A 19690-nucleotide genomic window follows, 5' to 3' on the forward strand; every position below is an offset into this window, starting at 1 on the left:
ACTTTTACATTCCTGCTAAGGAATAATGTTACTAATACTCTTATTCCTAATTTTTTTGTTCAAATACATAGCATTATCTTGTCTGATTATGCTACATTCTCTTTATATTTACCATTAATTTGATGTTCATAACCCATTATGCACGTATATATTCCTGCTAAGGAATAATGTTGATATTACTATTATTCCTAGTTTTTTTTATTCAAATAAATTGCATTTTGTTGTTTTCAACCCTGGGTTCTTTCCACAATGCTTGAAATACCTAATTTATCTCTATGAAATAATGTAGTTTGCAATAACATTTATAATTGGTTGAATTGATGTTTAAATTTTATTTTAATAACCATTAATTATTTTTCATCTTTTATTCCAAAAATATTTGTTTCCAAATTATGAGACATCACTTATTTATTTGACATCACATTTTGTTTGCAACATCTATTTGGTTAACTTTTATTTAAAAAAGTATATTTATATTTTGCAAGTTAACTGAAGTGAAGAGATATATCACCTTTTTATTCAACATTAGTTTTTTTCTTAGTTTATTTATCCCTTAATGATTATAAGATTTATAATATATACAAATTTATTATTTAAAATATTCTATTTTATTTTATTTCAACATTTTAATTTATCATTTAAAATATAAATATTTTATATGAAAAAAATAAATTAGTAAATTTTTAATATATTTTATCTATAAATTTTGTTGTATTAACTTTGTTTTCCCAATATAATATTTATAAATAAATCATAATATTAAAATCTTATTCCATGGGCAATTCAGACTTACTAGTGCAATTTACAAAAAAATTATGATCATTTCAATTTTCAGTGTAATATTTATAAATAAATCAGAATATTAAAATCTTATCTATGTATTCATGGGCTTACTCTAGTTTATTGTATCTAGATTTTGTGGTGCATAAAGTGATTTAATTGCAATCATTAAGTTTATCAACCTAAAGTGTTTTATTCAATCACTAAGTCTATCTATTTTGAAATGGTCTTTAAAATAATAAAATGTGTATTTCATTTAAATTTCATAATTTGATAATATTTTTAAAAATATACACAATTTTTGTGAGTTGTATTTGGAACTTTTACTCTATTTTCCCATTACAAAGGTTCATTATTACATAAATTGAATAGCACATTATTATTTAAAATATTTATTTTATTTTATTTCAACTTTTTAATTTATGATTTAAAATATAAATATTTTATATGAAAAAATGAATGAGTGGTAAATTTTTAATATACTTTATCTGTAAATTTTGTTATATTTAACTTTATTTTATACCCAGAATATAATATTTATAAATAAATCATAATATTGAAATCTTATTCCATGGACGATTCAGACTAACTAGTGCAATTTACAAAAAAATTATGATCATTTCAATTTTTGGTGTAATATACTTTGATTCATATATTTTAATAATATATTTTTATCTATATATTATATTTTATTAATGTATTTTATTTTATTTTTATATCTTTTTCAGAATTGTTTAATTATTTTCTATTTGGAGTTTTTGGTTTGAATTAGAGGAAATATTTTTTGGTAACTTTTTTTTATTTATAATATGTTTTTGAATTCATCAATTACTAGGGTGTAGATTACTGTCAAGTAAATTCTTGATCATGGTTTCCTTTTAAAAGTGTGCTTCACATGGCTTTTGATTTTTATTTTTACCCATGATTTAAATATCCTATATTATTTGTTTTTGTTAGTAAGATCAATAGTACGGACTTAAATTCCATGGAATATTTTAGAATATTGATAGTAGTATACAAAATTCAATGGTTGAGATTTATCTCAAAAGTAGTTATGCTCTTTTAACAATTTTAATTAAATTCATTAATTAAAGAAAATGTCATATGAAGTGAGCTGTGATTTTTGGGACGTGTTTTATTGATAAGGCATGTTATTGCCCAATGGGATTGTAACAAAGTCTATTTATAGATTGAGATTCTCCAATGTAAAGTCTAGGTAAATCTCCATGATTAAGGATCTTATTCCATGTTTTTTTAAATATATGTATGCTTAACTTATATATGAAATATTTTCATAAATAATAATATTATTTAAAATAATGATAATTTTGTTTAGTTTTTATTATTTTTTACTTCTAGCCACATGAGATACATATGAAATAATTGTTCTCTCTCTCTCTCTCTCTCTCTCTCTCTCTCTCTCTCTCTCTCTCTCCTGCATGATCTCTCTCTCACCTTCTCTCCCCACTGTCTCCCAACTCATATCTATCTCATGATCCTTCCCCTTTAATTTATCTCCCCATCTACTCCCTCTCCTTCTCTCGTTATCCCCCCACCTCTACCTCTTTGTCCTCCCTCCCTCACTCAATCATTTTCTCTCAATCCTTCTATCCCTCTCTCCCCACTCTCTTCTACATGTTCTCGATATCTTTATCTCCATACCCTATCTCTCAATCTCCCCTTCTTATTATCTCTCTCTCTATCTCCCATGCCCTATCTCTCAAACCATCCCTATTTTCCACATATCTTGATCTCCCTCTCTCTCAAGCCCTCCCTATTTTCCCATGACTCCCTCTCTCTCTCCCCCTCTTCTCGATGTCCATATTTGTCTCACACACTATCATGCTCTTCCCTCATCTATCTCTCTCTAATGCTCCCTTTCTTTCTCTCCACTATCATGCTCCCTCTATCTATCCCCCACATTCTCTCCCTCCCTCCCTTGCACTCTCTCTCAAACCCTCCAAATTATCCCCCCTCTCATTCTACCCCCTCTCACATTCTAACCCTGCCTCTCTCTCTCTCTCTCTCTCTCTCTCTCTCCCCATCATTGTTTCCCTTGCTCCCTCTCTCACCCTCCCTATCTCTCTGTACCTGTCTCCCTGCCTCCCTCTCTTTCTCTCTCTCCCTCTCCTCTTTGCTTACTCTCCGCTCTAACTCTCACCGTTGTCCCTCCCTCCCTCTCTCGCTCTCAGCCCCCCTTACACTCTCTATATCCCACGCGCCCTCCCTCCCTCTCTCTCTCTCTCTCTCTTTCTCGCTCTCTCTCCCCCACCTTTAGCTCCCTCTCCCTATCCTTATCTCTCTTTCCCTCCTACTCTCTATCTCTCTGCCCCCAACCTTATATTGACTTTCTCTCTCCCCTTCTCCCTCTCACTCACTCACTCTTAGATTTGAGTTTATTCTATTTTGGAAACACCTGAACCAGATCGGTATGAAAACAAAAGTTTAAAAAACTTGGAAGCACCAGACAGAAGGAAGCATACATACTTGGAAGCCCAGGCAGCAACTCAATTTCATCCAGCAGAGGTGGTTCGAGAGCGGAGCAGAGGTCAACTCCATTTCCCCAGCAGACGTGGTTCGAGAGCAGAGCACAGGTCCAATTCCATTTCCCCTGAAGGCCACCCTCCTCTAGGCCAGACTCAGACATAGGACCAACCCTCTTCCTCTATCACATATGGACCGCGGACTCAATCACGAATGTGTGGAGCGCTTCCAACACAACACAAAACAGTGGTTTGACAACCGTGTCAAAGTGGAGATACAATATAAAGATTTGTTCCCAAATCACTTATTGTTTTTCTATCCATCAACTATTTTGATAAAGTGCTTTTCATTCTTTCTCTAACTTTTCTTGCTTTTCTCTCTCTTAAGTATAATTAAAAAATTGTTTTTCTGGCTTTTTCTCTCCAGCAGCTATCTTTATAAATTGTTTTTCTTGATCTTTTAATCGTCATAAATTATTTTTCTAACTGTTTTTGCTTTTCTCTCCGGCAACTATCCTTAAAAATTGATTTTCTTGTCTTTTCAACGTATCAATTTTTGGTGTGTGCGGAGCTTGGAGGGTTCGAAGCTGGAGTTGAGGCGGTTTGACTTGGGTGAAAAAAAAGACAATTGAGCTTCATCATGTTCCTGCCGTGGATGATGCTTTTCCCGCGACGTGTTTGAATTTCAGTTCATTTAAGAGTTGCCTCATAGACATTCGTTGCATATTTAATATAGATAATAAAGTGTTGTGCACTAAGCTAAATATAATAAATGTAGATAAGGCATTGTACACTGAAATGAATACAGTAAACACTAGTATTGCATTTTAGGCCTCAAAAGGCTGTAAAGAAAGAGATGAATAACTACACTAAGAATATTTCAAGAAATAAACTCTATGCAGAGATGCGTTCAACATATGTTATTTGTTCCAAACAAAATGAGAGAGGAGGATTAATAATGGAGTGGTGGTCGATAAAATTATACTAGGTTCAACTTATATAATATAGCATGCACTGAAAATGGTGAGGAAACCTTCCAAACTCACTCCTACATTTGATTTGATACTTTGTTAGATGTCAATGGACTGCTTAATGGATATTTTTCTCAGTAATGGTATTTATTGCATTTTAAGCTACTCTTAATTTCATATTCTCTCTCTTAAATATTTAGCTCACATTTTTAAATTTTAAATCTGCTCTATCTTAGCTTTTAAAATTTCATAGCTTTTTAAAATTCTTTTTGTTTGTGTGGTCTACCCTAGTATGTTAGGAGTTATTTGAAATCCCATTTTCAACCCTCCTACCACATTCACAATAAAATACCAAAAATGGAAAAAAACATCAATGCAAATGCAAGGAATGAATAATTTGAAATAATTTATTGTTGGTAAAATGTCAAGGAATTATTGCAAATCTTTTCTTAAGGCATGTATGCATCTATGTTGTCATGTTAACTCACCTCTTGTTTCATTTCCAATTTTTTTGTTCCTCTTTTGTTCCACATGTTACTACAATAAAATGAAATCAACTCTAAGAATGAGTTTCTTAGCTTATCTAAGCAACGTTCTCCATTTCCAATACATTTTGTATATGTCAAGCATGGTATAATTTTATCAGTACCATCTCTTCTATTATTAAACCTTCTCTGTCACTTTATGTTGACAATAATTATGAGTATAGTCACCTTGGTATCGTGGAGGCTTTCTTTTGAGAGGGGGACTCTTGAGCAAAGAGTGTTCTCCTCCACTGGATATAACTTCTCCACTATTTTATAACCCCATTGCATCTCCGTGGTCCACCAGGAGGAAGGGTACCCAAAAAGTAGGCTAGGAGGTAAGTTTATGAATCATTAACATTTGGTCAGAACACGTCAACATTCACACATGTACGTGGATGACAGCAATGGAGCGCAAGCAACAACCAATCTGAGAACCAAAACTCAACTCCTTGGTGAACGATCCATTGTGTATTAATAATTTTTGTTATATTATTAATGATGTCTTTATAATGACCGAAATGTAATGTGAATGTCATGATGATTGAATTTCACAATATGACTATTGATGCATGTACCTCAAATTTATGTATTTTCAATATTAATGAAATTCCATAATGGTCGTGGCTAAGAAATGACTAGTTGATTAGAATGCTTATTTAATTATTATTATAGTATTGTATCTTAAATAGAAATTTCCCCCTATACCTAGTAACCTAATTTCTACTCTGATTAGTAAAAAGAAAATGGCATCAGAGCAAGTGTCCCCACACATGGTATCATAGTCATAGATCTAGGACCCATGGACCCATAAAATTTAATTTTCATCAATGATGTGATGCTCTCATTAATCTATTGTTATAATACATATATTGAGTTAATATTTAGTATCTAATTTAAATATTATACAATATTGTTGTAAATCACAATCAATCATCAGAAACTATCCCATGTGAAAACCCTATATTAAAGGTCAAACAATTAACCTATTTTATTTACATCATGAAATATTCTCAAAATTTATGAATCCAAACCTTTTTTATTTACATTATGAAATATTCTCAAAATTTATTAATCCAAATAAACTTCGACGAGCGAAAAACAAATCATGGACATAAAGATACCATACAAAAATTTCAATATCATTTGTGATTTTTCAATTTTTCACCCAACATCAATTTGCACTACATTTTTTGCCTTCACCCTTTTCCTTCTTACAAATCCTTTCTGTGCCTTGGCTTTCACTCCCACTCGATATTGATTCAAAATGGAGAAGTGAGAATTATTTATTCATTTGCTAATCTTCGTCTATATATATATAGCATAAAGAAAAAGTTTATTTCAGTTATTGAAATATTATATGTTTATTAATAAATTTAAATATGAAATTTTGATAGGGTTACTGCGCTAGCTAACCGCATTATTGGAATTTTTTAGTAGATCATACTTCCAGTGCTACTTCCTCTTAAACTTGAGATATAAAAGATTGTTTACCCCCTTTCAATAGGTTATTGTCTAAGACATCGTTAACCCTTCCTTCCTTTAATAAAGAGGAGGTTTTATGTGTTTTATGTTATGCTTTTTCTCATATTCAGGTGAGTCACTTTTCTTAGCATGGTCAGTATGCCTTGGAAATGAAATAGGGATTGCATTCACCCCTAGGGAACTCTGAAGGACAGATTCCCATGAGAAAATTATAGAGGATATTTAGGGGCATAAGTTGAAGGTTCATTGCATCATGAGTCTCCTTACATGGAGCATCATCATCAAGACCTTCTAACAAGAGTTTCTAGGGAGATGCCTATGTATTCACCATCATTACTATATATCCAATCACCAAAACAAGTAAAGGATCTAATTCTTCCAATCACATACCTTTATCTTGAGTTGACTTCAAAATATTAGTCACCTCCTTGTGATTGGCATTCTAGTTAACTTCAAATTCTTCAATAATATCTTTAGGTTCTAGTCCCTCTAGAGACTTTCTAAAGCTTTTATTATTGCAGTGTTCAAGTCAAATTTTTCAATATCAACCTCCATAGGAGAAATGCTCGTTTTCAGTGAAGGTCCCTTTAAAATTTTGGAAGTAGGTGATTTTTTACCCTAACTTTTTATTGCAAGGAAATGAGCAGTATTTAGCTATATGAATTAGTTAATGGCATATTAACATATTAAGGGAAGAACATGGCAATCAAGCTCAGAAATAACCATAGGCAAGTCCTTCTAAATCACCATTCCCAATACTAATCCATCTCCAAAATAAATTCCAATCATAATTTGAGTGACCGCCCTATTCTTAGTCTTAATAAAATTCATGTTTCCCTCAAAATAATGACCTAAAGAGTTTCGTATCTTTGTAAAGACTCTGGAAAAACAATAATTGATATGCAAGCTAGGTATATTTCACCATCGATTAATGTCATCAATTGTTTCAAATTGTGAATGAAAGGAGAGAGGGCAACCTTTTAAATTGAGAAGCACCTATTTCCATAATGAAAAAGAAGACGATTCATTTTCTACATTCTCCCATTGAAAAAAAGGTGGAGGCCAACCATCTTCTTGCAAGAAAAAATCTCTATTGGAACATAGCCTAATAACGTTCCCAAACATTACCACATAAGGACTTAATGTTCAATTCATTAAAAATTCATTTGAATATGCATCCTCCTATTGTATTTTATATTATGTTAACAACCATCTTGTGCTTAATATCACTGTATGGACTGACCTTGTGTAAGTACCTTTTATTTTTATGCATTTTCTTCTCTTCCTCTTAATATTTGGGCATCATAAGTGCTCAACAATGTGTTCAATCATAGGAATATGTTGATATATTTCATCAGCTAAGTCCTTTGATCCATACTTCATCACATATGGAGGGGACACATAGGAAGATAAATCAAATTCTGAGCCATAAATATTAACAAGGGCTTCTACCTGGAATCCAATCCCTTAACTAAATCATTTCTCAACCCTTCTCATGAATCTTAGCCTTTTGCATGGAATCTGCTAGGCTTATAAGGATGGATTGAGTTTTTCTTTGATCCAAAACAACATCCTTTAATGTAGACAATGTTTTCACAATAACATTACTAAGTGATCTCTCCTTATACTACCCACTCAATGGAGGATATGGATGAGAATATAGACAAACATTTCCGACATAACATTATGTTTTACTTATGACAAACACCCTCCAAAATTCGGTCTAACTTGAATTTTAGAGCCTACTGTGGATCTTGTGATTATTCGTTCCCTAATCGATTTATGGTTAGTTGATAAGTGTCAAAGTCATTTGTTGAAACATGCTTATTCTGCAACAAGTTCGTTAGTGCACCCTTTTGTGCAAGCTTGAACAGGAAAAGTACAAGTCCATCAAAGTAGTGTCTATGCACTGTTCCACCTGTGTTGAAAGTCAGTTCACACTTTCATCAATAGTCCCTCACTTTTTGTTGTGATTTTCATCAATGACGTGATACTCTCATTAAAATATTGTTATAATACATATATTGAACTAATATTTAATATATAATTTAAATAATATACATTATTGTTGTAAATCACAATCAATCATCAGAAACTATCACAAGTGAAATCCCCATAAAAAAAGTTCAAACAATTAATTTATTAATCCAAACCTCTTTTATTTACATTATGAAATATTCTCAAAATTTATTAATCCAAATAAATTTCAACGAGGAAAAAACAAATTATCGTCATAAACATACCATACCCAAATTTCAATGTGATTGTTGATTGTGCAACTTTGCACCTAGCATCAATTTGCAATTGAAAACAGTATCGACACTACATTTTTGGCCTTCACCATTTTCCTTCTTACAAATCCTATCTTTGCCCTGGATTTGGGTTCCATTCGAGATCGATTCAAAGAGGAGAAGTGAGAATTATTTATGCATCTTCTAATCTTCATCTATATAACTCTTTTCTATGTATTCATGGGCATACTCTAGTTTATTGTATCTATGGTTTTGTGGTGCATAAACTGTTTTACTCACAATCACTACGTTTATCAACCTAAAGTGGGTTACTTAGTCACTAAGTTTAATTACATCCATAGGTATCCTCTACTTTGAAATGGTTTCTAAAGTTTCTATCTTTTATAATAATAAAATATATATTTGATTTAAATTTCATAATATGAGAATATTTTTAAAAATATACACACTTTTTGTGAGTTGTATTTGGGAATTTTACTCTATCTTCCGATTCCAAAGGTTTAGTATTACATAAGTTAAATAGCACATTATTATTTTAATCAATCGTAACAACTTTTATAGCCCATTTAATTTATATAACTATGCTAATTATTATGAAAATGCTATTTTATCATCCACCAAGCTCAAAATTGTCACGGTTGATTGTGCTACTTTCTCTTTGTTTTCACCGTTAATTTGATGTTTATAACCTTTGCATGATTCACTTTTACATTCCTGCTAAGGAATAGTTTTTATAATACTCTTATTCCTAATTTTTTTGTTAAAATACATAACATTATGTTGTTTGATTGTGCTACATTTTCTTTATCTTCACCGTTAATTAAATGTCCATAATCCATTATGCACGTTTATATTCCTTCTAATGAATAATGTTTATATTACTCTTATTCCTAGTTTTTTTTGTTCAAATAAATAGAATTTTTTTGTTCTCAACCATGATTTATTTCCACAATGCTTGAAATACCTAATTTACAAATGTGAAATAATGTATTTTGCAGTAACATTTATAATTGGTTGAATTGATGTTTAAATTTTATTCTAATAACTATTAATTATTTGTTTCCTTTTATTAGAAAAATATTTGTTTTCAAATTATGAGATATCATTTATTTATTTGGCACCACATTTTGTTTGCAGCATCTATTTGGTTAGTTTTTATTTTACAAAAATATTTTTTTTGGTTAATTTTTATTTTAAAAAAATATATTTATATTTTCAAATCAAGTTAACCAAAGTGAAGAGATATATCACATTTTTATTCCACATTAGTTTTTTTCTTAGTTTATTTATCCATTAACAATTATAACATTTATAATTTATAGAAATTTATTATTTAAAATATTCTATTTTATTTTATTTCAATTTTTTATTTATCATTTAAAATATAAATATTTTATATGAAAAGAATAAATGAGTGGTAAATTTTTAATATATTTTATCTATAAATTTTGTTATACTATTATTATCATTATTATTAATTTATTTATTTATTTATTTTTCTTCTTCAGAACGTAACATCTATAAATAAATCATAATATTGAAATGTTATTCCATGGGTTTACTGAGTGCGATTAACAAAAATTTCATGAGAATTTCAATTTTCTGTGGAATATACTTGGATTGATATATTTTATTAATATATTTTTATCTATATATTATATTTATTAATATATTTTCATCTATATATTATATTTTATTAATATATTTTTATTAATGTATTTTATTTTATTTTTGTATCTTTTTCAGCATTGTTTAATTATTTTGTCTTTGGGGTTTTTAGTTTGAATTTGAAGAAGTAATTTTTGGCAAGTTTTTGTTATTTAAAATGTGTTTTTGAATGCATTAATTACTATGGGATAAATTTGATGGGCACTCCCACCTGTCAAGTAAATTCTTGATCATGGGTTTCCTTTTAAAAGTGTCCTTCACATGCCTTTTGATTTTTATTTTTACCCATCATTTAAATATCATGTATTATTTGTTTTTGTTAGTAAGCTCAATAGTGGTATTGATATTTTTGGGACATGTGGTATTAATAAGGCATGGTATTGTCCAATGAGATTGTAACAAAGCCTATTTATAGATTAAGATTCTCCAATGTAAAGTGGAGGTAAATCTCCATGATTAAGAATCGTATTCCATGTTTTTTAAAATGTATGTATGTTTAAATTATATATTAATTATTTTTATAAATAATAATAATATTTAAAATAAAGATAATATGTGTAGTTTTTATTAATTTTTACTTGTAGCAACATGAGATGCATATGGAGTAATTGTTTTGATTCTTATTATGGATTGTTGCAAATATGCTTTTACCATCCATCTCTCTCTCTCTCTCTCTCTCTCTCTCTCTCTCTCTCTCTCTCTTGCATGATCTCTCTCTCACCTTATCTCCCCACTCTCTCCCAAATCATCTCTATCTCACGATCCTTCCCCTTCAATTTATCTCACCATCTACTCCCTCTCCTTCTCTCTTTATCCCCCCACCTCTACCTCTCTCTCCTCCCTCCCTCACTCTATCCTTTTCTCTCAATAATTCCATCACTCTTCCCCCTCCCTTATACATGTTCTCGATATCTTTCTGTCGAGACCCTTCCTCTCAGTCTCCCCCTCTTATTCTCTCTCTATCACCCATGCCTTACGTCTCAAACTCTCCCCATTTTACCCATATCTCTCTCTCCCTCTCCCTCAAGCCCTCCCTATTTTCCCATCACTCCCTCTCTCTCCCTCTCCCTCTCTGCCACTTCTCCATGTTCATCTTTGTCTCACACACTATCATGCTCTTCCCTCATCTCTCTCTCCCCTCCCTCTCTTTCGTCTCTCTCTCGACTGTTGTTTCCCTCCCTCTGGCTGTCACCATCCCAATCGCGCTCCCCCCGTCTCTCGCTCTCAATCCCGCTGACCCTCTCTCTCTCTCTCTCTCTCTCTCTCTCTCTCATGCACCCTCCCTCCCTCTTTATCTCTCTATCAACCCCCCTTACCCTCTCTCTCTCATGCACCCTCCCTATCTCTCTCTTTTTGTCTCACACACTCTATCTTCCCCACCTTTATCACCCTCTCCCTATCCTTATCTCTCTTTCCCTCCTACTCTCTATCTCTCTCCCCCCAAACTTATGCTGACTTTGTCTCTCCCCTTCCCACTCTCACCCTCCCTCTCTCTTCCCCTCTCACTCTCTATTCCCCTTCCCCACCCTCTCTACCACTCTCCCTTTGTCTCCCTCTTTCTCTCACTCTCTCTCCCTTTTACCCTTCCTCCCAATACTCTCTCTATATATCCTACACCCTCTCTTCCTCTCTCTCTCTCTCTCTCGCCCTCCCTCTCCCTCTTTCTATCACTCTCTCTTCCCCTCCCTCCTTATTTTCCTTACTCTCCCTCCCTCCTCCGCCTCTCTCTCTCCCTCCGGCCCTTCCTCCCACTACTCTCTCTATATATCCTACCCTCTCTTCCTCTCCCTCCCCCCATCCCTCTCCCTCTTTCTATCACACTCTCTCCCCCTCCCTCCTTATTTTCCACTCTCTATATCTCCTCCGCCTCTCTGTCTCCATCCTCCCTCCCTCCTCTACCTCTCTCCCTCCCTCCTTCACCTCTCTCCCACCTCCACCTCTCTCTCCAGCAGCTGCCTCTCCCTCCCTTCCTATTTTTCTCTCTCCCTCCTCCTTCCCCTCTCCCACTCTCTCCATCCCTACTCCCTCCCTCTATATCCCTATCTATCTCTTTCTATCCATCCCTCTTTTATATGTCTCTCTACACCCTCACTCCCTCTCTCCTCTCCTTCCCACTCTCCCCCACTCTTCTTCTCTCTCCTTACCCCCTCCCCTTACATGTTAATTACATGTAAAAAAAAATGTATCAATAAAGCAAACACACATACCAAAGAAACAATATAAATATACACATATATTAAAAACTACAATTCATCATATATATATATATATATATATAAACATTTATTTAATTGTCAATTAAAAACAATTTATTTAAATTAATGATAAAACAAAGATCGATGTATCTATTTGACATCATTTTTGTTACATTCATCCTTTGTTTAATTTATTTTTTAACATGTTTAAATTGTTTTGGTAAGATTTTTTAACATATATTAAAAACTACAATTCATCATATATATATATATATAAACATTTATTTAATTGTCAATTAAAAACAATTTATTTAAATTAATGATAAAACACTTACAATATCAGACACATATTACATTAGAATAACAATAAATTATAATTTAGAAAAGAGAAACCATATTCCAAAAACAAGCTAAAAAAGTCTTTAATTTTTTTATAATAGAATAAAATAATTACTAACATTGAAAATTTATATATATATATTTGAAAATCAAGCTTCACAAACAACCTTGAGAATCTATGCAAAAAAAATCTTACCAAAACAATTTAAACATGTTAAAAAATAAATTAAACAAAGGATGAATGTAACAAAAATGATGTCAAATAGATACATCGATCTTTGTTTTATATTTTAAAACATTACTTATTTTGGAACATTGCGGTCTCTAACAGCTACTCAAACCAAATTAATAAGAAAGTGTGAGATCTATCCAGCCAAGCGTGAAAGGTTGAACAACTACAATAATCCCAAACCATATATTTTGCTTTGAGATTAGCATAATTTATTCCCAGCATTATCAACGTAAATGACTGTTTACACATAAACAATTGTTTGTAGCAGCAATAAAGTAAGAATCATAAAAGGCTAAACATTACACCTTAGAGAGATTGTAAATATACATATTGCGAGAACTATAGAGAGTTTCGTGCTAATAAGAAATTGTAGAGGAGTGCGGTTAGTAGCAGCACCATGTAGAATTGAAAGGAGGACTCTCTTAATCAACCCTGAGCCGAATCGATGGAAGAAGGCGAGTGCGGTTAGTAGCAGCACCATGGAGAATCAAAAGGAGGACTCTCTAAATCAACCCCGAGCCGAATTGATGGAAGAAGTCGAGAGACATTTGATTTTTCGGTTACACAAAAACTGAGAGGAGGATTAATAATGAAAGAGTTGTGTTCGATAAAATGATAACAGGTTGGACCTATATAACGTAGCATGCACCAGAAATGGCGAGGTAGTCTTTCAAAGTCACTCCCCGATTTAAGTCTATTTAATTTTTGGAAACACCTGAAACAGATCGTTATGAAAACAAAAAGTAAAAAAAGACAGAAACATACATACTCGAAGCACGAACAGAAGCATGATTGGTTTCGGCAGCAACTCAATTTCATCTTGCAGAGGTGGTTCGAGAGCGGAGCAGAGGTCCAATTCCATTTCGCTAGCAGAGGTGGTTCGAGGGCAGCGCAGAGGTCTAATTCCATTTCTCCTGAAGGCCACCCTCCTCCTCTAGGCCAGACTAAGACATACGACCAACCCTCCTCGTCTATCACATATGGACGGACCAACGCGGACAACAATGTCAAAATGGAGATACGATACCAAGAGTTGTTTCCACAAATCGGTTTTATTGCTTTTTATAAATTGCTTTTTTCTAATTTTAAAATTTTCCTGCTTTTCTCTCTATCACATATTATTAAAAATTCCTTTTCTTGCTTTTCTCTCCATCAGCTATCATTAAAAATTGCTTTTCTTGATTTTCTAACCGATATAAATTGTTTTTATTTTCTTTCTTTTTCTAACCGGTTTTACTTTTCTCACGAGCAACTATCCTTAAAAGTTGTTTTTCTTGCTTTTCTGTTGTTTCGAAGGTGGAAAGGATGCTTTTTAACTTGGGTGAGAAAAGGGCATTTGAGATTCATCACGTTTCCGCCCTCGATGATGTTTATCCGGCGACGTGTTTAGCTTTGAATTTCAACTCATTTGACTGTTGCCTCATAAACATTCGCTGCATGTTTAACATTACGAAGGTTTTCTGCGAATACTGTTACACTCCAAATTACTGCTACATTCTAAATTGTTTCATTACTAGTAGGCGATTAAGAAAAACTAAGAAATCATCAACGAAATTGTTCTCACTCTAAGTTATATTTCTCTTGAAATTGCGGTTAGTTTTGTGCATGATTTGGTCCAAAATTGATTTGATTAGATGCCTTTTCTAAAATGCAAACGGTTTGTTAATTTTAAATCATGCCGTACTGCATGTAAATATTTTTGTATATAATACAACTGTTACTAAACATGAGGTTTAAGTTTAAATAGTATTTACTTCCTTATTCACGGAAAATCAAACTTGAAATAGTCATCGTACCTAGTTTAGGTTAGGTTAGGGTTGTGTCATTACAAACTATTCATTAGGTATTGTTTTTGAATCTTATACTTACACTTACAATATGTTTAGTAGGTATATTTTCATTTTATTTATAATATTATGTGAGTTATACTTTCATTTTATTTTAACTAATGGTTTTAACTATGAAATTTATTTTTTTCCTGCGAGAAAGATTTGGTTGGGGATTTGAGTGTTATTTAGCAATCTAGGACAAAATGCCAAGAGGCCTATGGAATTGACGGTTGAATTACCAGTTTGTAATTTTCATTTACTACCATCATGCTACCTCATTTTTCCACCATAAGCCTGAGAGAATTATTTGTAGGAAGCTCTTAGTAATGAACGTATCATCAACCCATAAACTATTTCCACCATTTCCCCATCTCCACCTTCATATGTTGTGGAGCTTCTCCAAATAAGCATCTTCATATGTTGAAGAGATTTTCCAAATAAGCATTTTTCACAAGAACTTGATTCTCAAATTTTAGAAATTAATATCCTACTTATCCATTCTCTCATAATGATACTTACATTTGTGATAACATTTCATAATGCGTAGTATGTTCACTTTTTAAAATTAAATTTTGAGTTGTTCTCTTATAATATTGTTTAAGGTATTATAATTCATGGTGAAATCATCACTCAATTTAATTTTGAGTATTTAGGAATTAATTTAATTATGATCTTCATCCATTCACAATCCTACAATTTTAACAGGAAATAAAACATTTTTTTTAAATATTTTTTTCTTATTATAAGATAATTTTAATTTTACAAAATTTTATTAATTACAATTATTTGTTATAAATTTTCTATATTTTAACATTTAAATAATTAAACAATTTATCTTAGTTGGTGTTGTATCCTTCAAAATTCATTTTGTAAATACTCCACCTATTAGCATCGTTACCATCAATCCTTTCAAATGTTGTGGAGCTTCTTGAGAAAAGCATTCTTCTTGTGAAAGCCTAGCTTTTATAGTTTGAAAATTAATATGGTTAGTATCAATTCTCTTACAATGATACTTACATTTGTAATAAGGTTGGACAATGGGTAATATGGTGAAATTTTTTAGTTGTTTTCTCTTGGAATATTGTTTGAGATATTATAATTCAACCAAAAGTCATTACTCATAAAAAAATTATTTAATTTAATGTGTTTAGACATTAATTTAGTTGCGATGATTTTGATACAAGTAAAATTAGTTGAAGAATATACTCAAAAAAATGCTTTAAAATATTAAATAACCACTTTAAATTCAATACTACACAAATATATATGAGAATAGGTTTCACATTTTAAATCAATAAAATTGATATAAACCATATTTTAATATATAACTATACATATTTGAAAGAAAAATTTATAAAATTCGTTAATCATAATATCTCTAATAAAAACAAATAATTAAACTAGCTTAGACACATCTTAACTTTGGATCTACCAAGGGACAAGAGGGATCAAATATTTTTCATTCTAAAAGAGGCTTGTACCTCAAATTAGAAATAAAAATACATATTAAAATAGAATAATGGTTAAATTATAGTTTAAAAAAATAAAAACATATTCCAAAAATATATCAAAAGAGTTTTATTTTTTTAGAATACAGTAAAATAACCAGTAAGACTAAAAAAGAAATCATAATAAACAATAATTATTTGAAAATAAAGATTCAAAAGCAAAGTTGAGACACTATGCAAAAATAAATAATCTAACCAAGACAACTTAAGCACAATCTAATAAAGAAAAAAATGAATGATAAATGCAACAAAGTTTATGTGAGGTACATGTATCTAATCATATTTAAAAATATTAATTAATTGAAACTAGGCCAACCTGATCACTAAGTGCTACTGAAACCAAATTAATAAAAAAGTGTAATATCTATCAAACCAATCATGAAAGCTTAAACTACTACAATAATACGAAACAACATATTTCGAAGATATAAATGTATACCAAACATTGAAATGAGCATTAAGTTATTGCAAGAATTATCCACGTAAATGATGGTTTGTTGTTGTAGCAATAAATTAGGAATCATAAAAGGCTAAACATTATGCCCTAGATAGATTGTAAATATACATATGGAAGGAACTATGAATAGAGAATTAACATGGAGAGCTACATGTTAGTAGGAAGTTGTAGGAAGGGTATTGATTAGTAGCGCCATGGAGAACTGAAAGGAGGACTCTTAACAATAAACTATAGAAAACATGAGTAATACATTATACACTAAACTAAAAAAACCTATTAAATTTTTGTGCACTAAACTAAATATAATAAACCTAGGTAAGGCATTGTACACTAAAATAAATACAGTAATCCCTAGTAAAGCATTTTATGCCCGAATATAAAGTAAAGAAAGAGATCAATGCCTACACTAAGAATATTTCTAGCAATAAACTCCATGCGCAGATGCATTCAACATATGTTTTTTGTACTCCTAAATAAACCCCAAGCTGAATCCATGGAGAGAGGAGTATTAATAATGAAGGAGATGTTGTCGATAAAATCATGCCAAGTTCAACTTATATAACACAACATGCACCAAAAATGGTGAGGAAACCTTTCAATCTCACTCCTACATTTGATTTGATACATTGTTAGATGTCAATGGGCTACTTAATGGATATTTTTCTTAGTAATTGTATGTATTGCATTTTAAGCATCACTTAATTTTATGTTGTCTCTATCAAAGATTTAGCTCACCATTTTTAAATTTTAAATCTTCTATGCTCTGATCTATCTTAGCTTTTAAAATTTCATATTTTTTTAAAATTCATATTTTTTTTTGTGCGGTCTACCCTAGTATGTTAGAAGTTATTTGAAATCCCATTTTGGACCTCCCTACCACATTCACAACAACATAACATAAATGGAAAAAAACATCAACGCGAATGCAAGGAATGAAGAATTTGACATCAATTATTGTTGGTCAAAACCTCAACAAATTAATGTAAATCATTTCTTTAGATATGCATGCACCTCCCTTGTCATGTTAACTCACCTCTCACTGCATTTCAATTTTTTTTGTTCCCCATGTTACTAAAATAAAATGAAATGAAATCTAAGAATTAGTTTCTTAAATTATCAAAGGGACCTTCTCCATTTCCAATACATGTTGTATATGTCAAGTATGGTATTGTTTTATCAATCCGATCTCCTCTATTGTTAAACCTTATCTGTCATTTTATATATATGTTGACAGTTATTATGACTACAGTCAATTTGGTATAGGCAAGGCTTTCATTTGAGAGGGGGACTCTTGATAAAAGAGTGCTCTCCTCCACAAGCTATAAATTATCCAATATCTTATAGCCCCATTGCATCTAGAGGTTCCACGAGGAGGAAGGGTACCCAAGGAGTAGGCTAGGAGGTAAACTGATGAGTCATTAACATTTGGTTAGAACACATCAACATTCACACATGAAAGTGGATGACGACAAGGGAGCACAAGCAATAACCAATCCAAGAACTGGAACTACACTCCTTGGTGAATGCTACATTGTGTATTAATATTTTTTTATATGATTAATGATGTATTTATAATGACCAGAATGTAATGTGAATGTCATGATGATTGAATTTTAGAATATGACTATTGATGTATGTACCTCAAATATATGTGTTTTCAATATTGATGAAATCTCATAATGGTCATGGCCATCAAATGACTAGTTGATAGAATGTTTATTTACTTATTATTATAGCATTCTAAGTTAAATATCAATTTTTCCCTATACCTAGTAACTTGATTTCTACACTGACTAGTAAAAAAAATTAGCATCAGAGGGAGTGTCCCCACGCTTGGTATTAGAGTCGTAGATCTAGGACCTATGTACCCATAAGAATTAATTTTCATCAGTGACGTGATAATTTGACTAAACTATTATTATAATACATATATTGAACTAATATTTGATAGCTAATTTAAATAATATACAATATCGTTGTAAATAACAATCAGTCATAAGAAACTATCACAATTATAATCCCTATAAGAAAGGTCAACAATTAACCTCTTTTATTTACATCATGAAATATTCGCAAAATTTATCAATCCAAACCTCTTTTATTTACATTATGAAATATTCTCAAAATTTATTAATCCAAATAAATTTCAACAAGGGAAAAATAAATGATCGGCATAAAGATACCATACACAAATTCGAATATCATTTGTGATTGTGCAACTTTGCACCCAACATCAATTTACACCACATTTTTGGCCTTCACCCTTTTCCTTCTTACAAATCCTATATGTGCCTTAGCTTTGGCTTCCACTGAAGATCGATTCAAAGTGGATAAGTGAGAATTATTTATGCATATGCTAATCTTCATCTATATATACAGCATTAAGAAAAAGTTTATTTCAATTATTGAAATATTATATGTTAATAAATTTAAATATGAAAATTTGATAGGTTCATTGCTCTAATTAACCTCATTATTGGATTTTTTTAGTAGATCATACTTCCAATGCTACTTTCTCTTGAGCTCGAAATATAAAAGACTGTTTGCCCCATTTCATTGGGTTATTGGCTAAGACATCCTTAACACTCCCTTCCTCTAATAAATAGGAGTTTTTATGTGTTTCAAGTTATACTTTTGCTCATATTCAGGTGAGTCATTTTGGTTAGCAGGGTCAATATGCCTTGGAAATGAAATAGGGACTCCATTCACCCTCTAGGGAACTCTGAAGAGGAGACTCCTATGACAAACTTATGGAGGAAACATAAGGGCATAAGTTGAAGGTTCATTGCATCATGAGTCTCCTTCCATGGAGCGTCATCATCAAGAACATCTAACAAGAGCTTCTAAGGATATGCCTATGTATTCACCATCATTCCTTTATATCCAATCACAAAAACAAGTAAAGGAGATAATTCTTTCAAACACATACCTTTATCTTGAGTTGACGTAAAAATATTAGTCAAATCC

The sequence above is a fragment of the Pinus tabuliformis genome, chromosome 8 (genome assembly GCF_031772625.1).
Source record: "Pinus tabuliformis cultivar Carrire ecotype Pingquan chromosome 8, CPIR1, whole genome shotgun sequence".
Lineage (NCBI taxonomy): Eukaryota > Viridiplantae > Streptophyta > Pinopsida > Pinales > Pinaceae > Pinus > Pinus tabuliformis.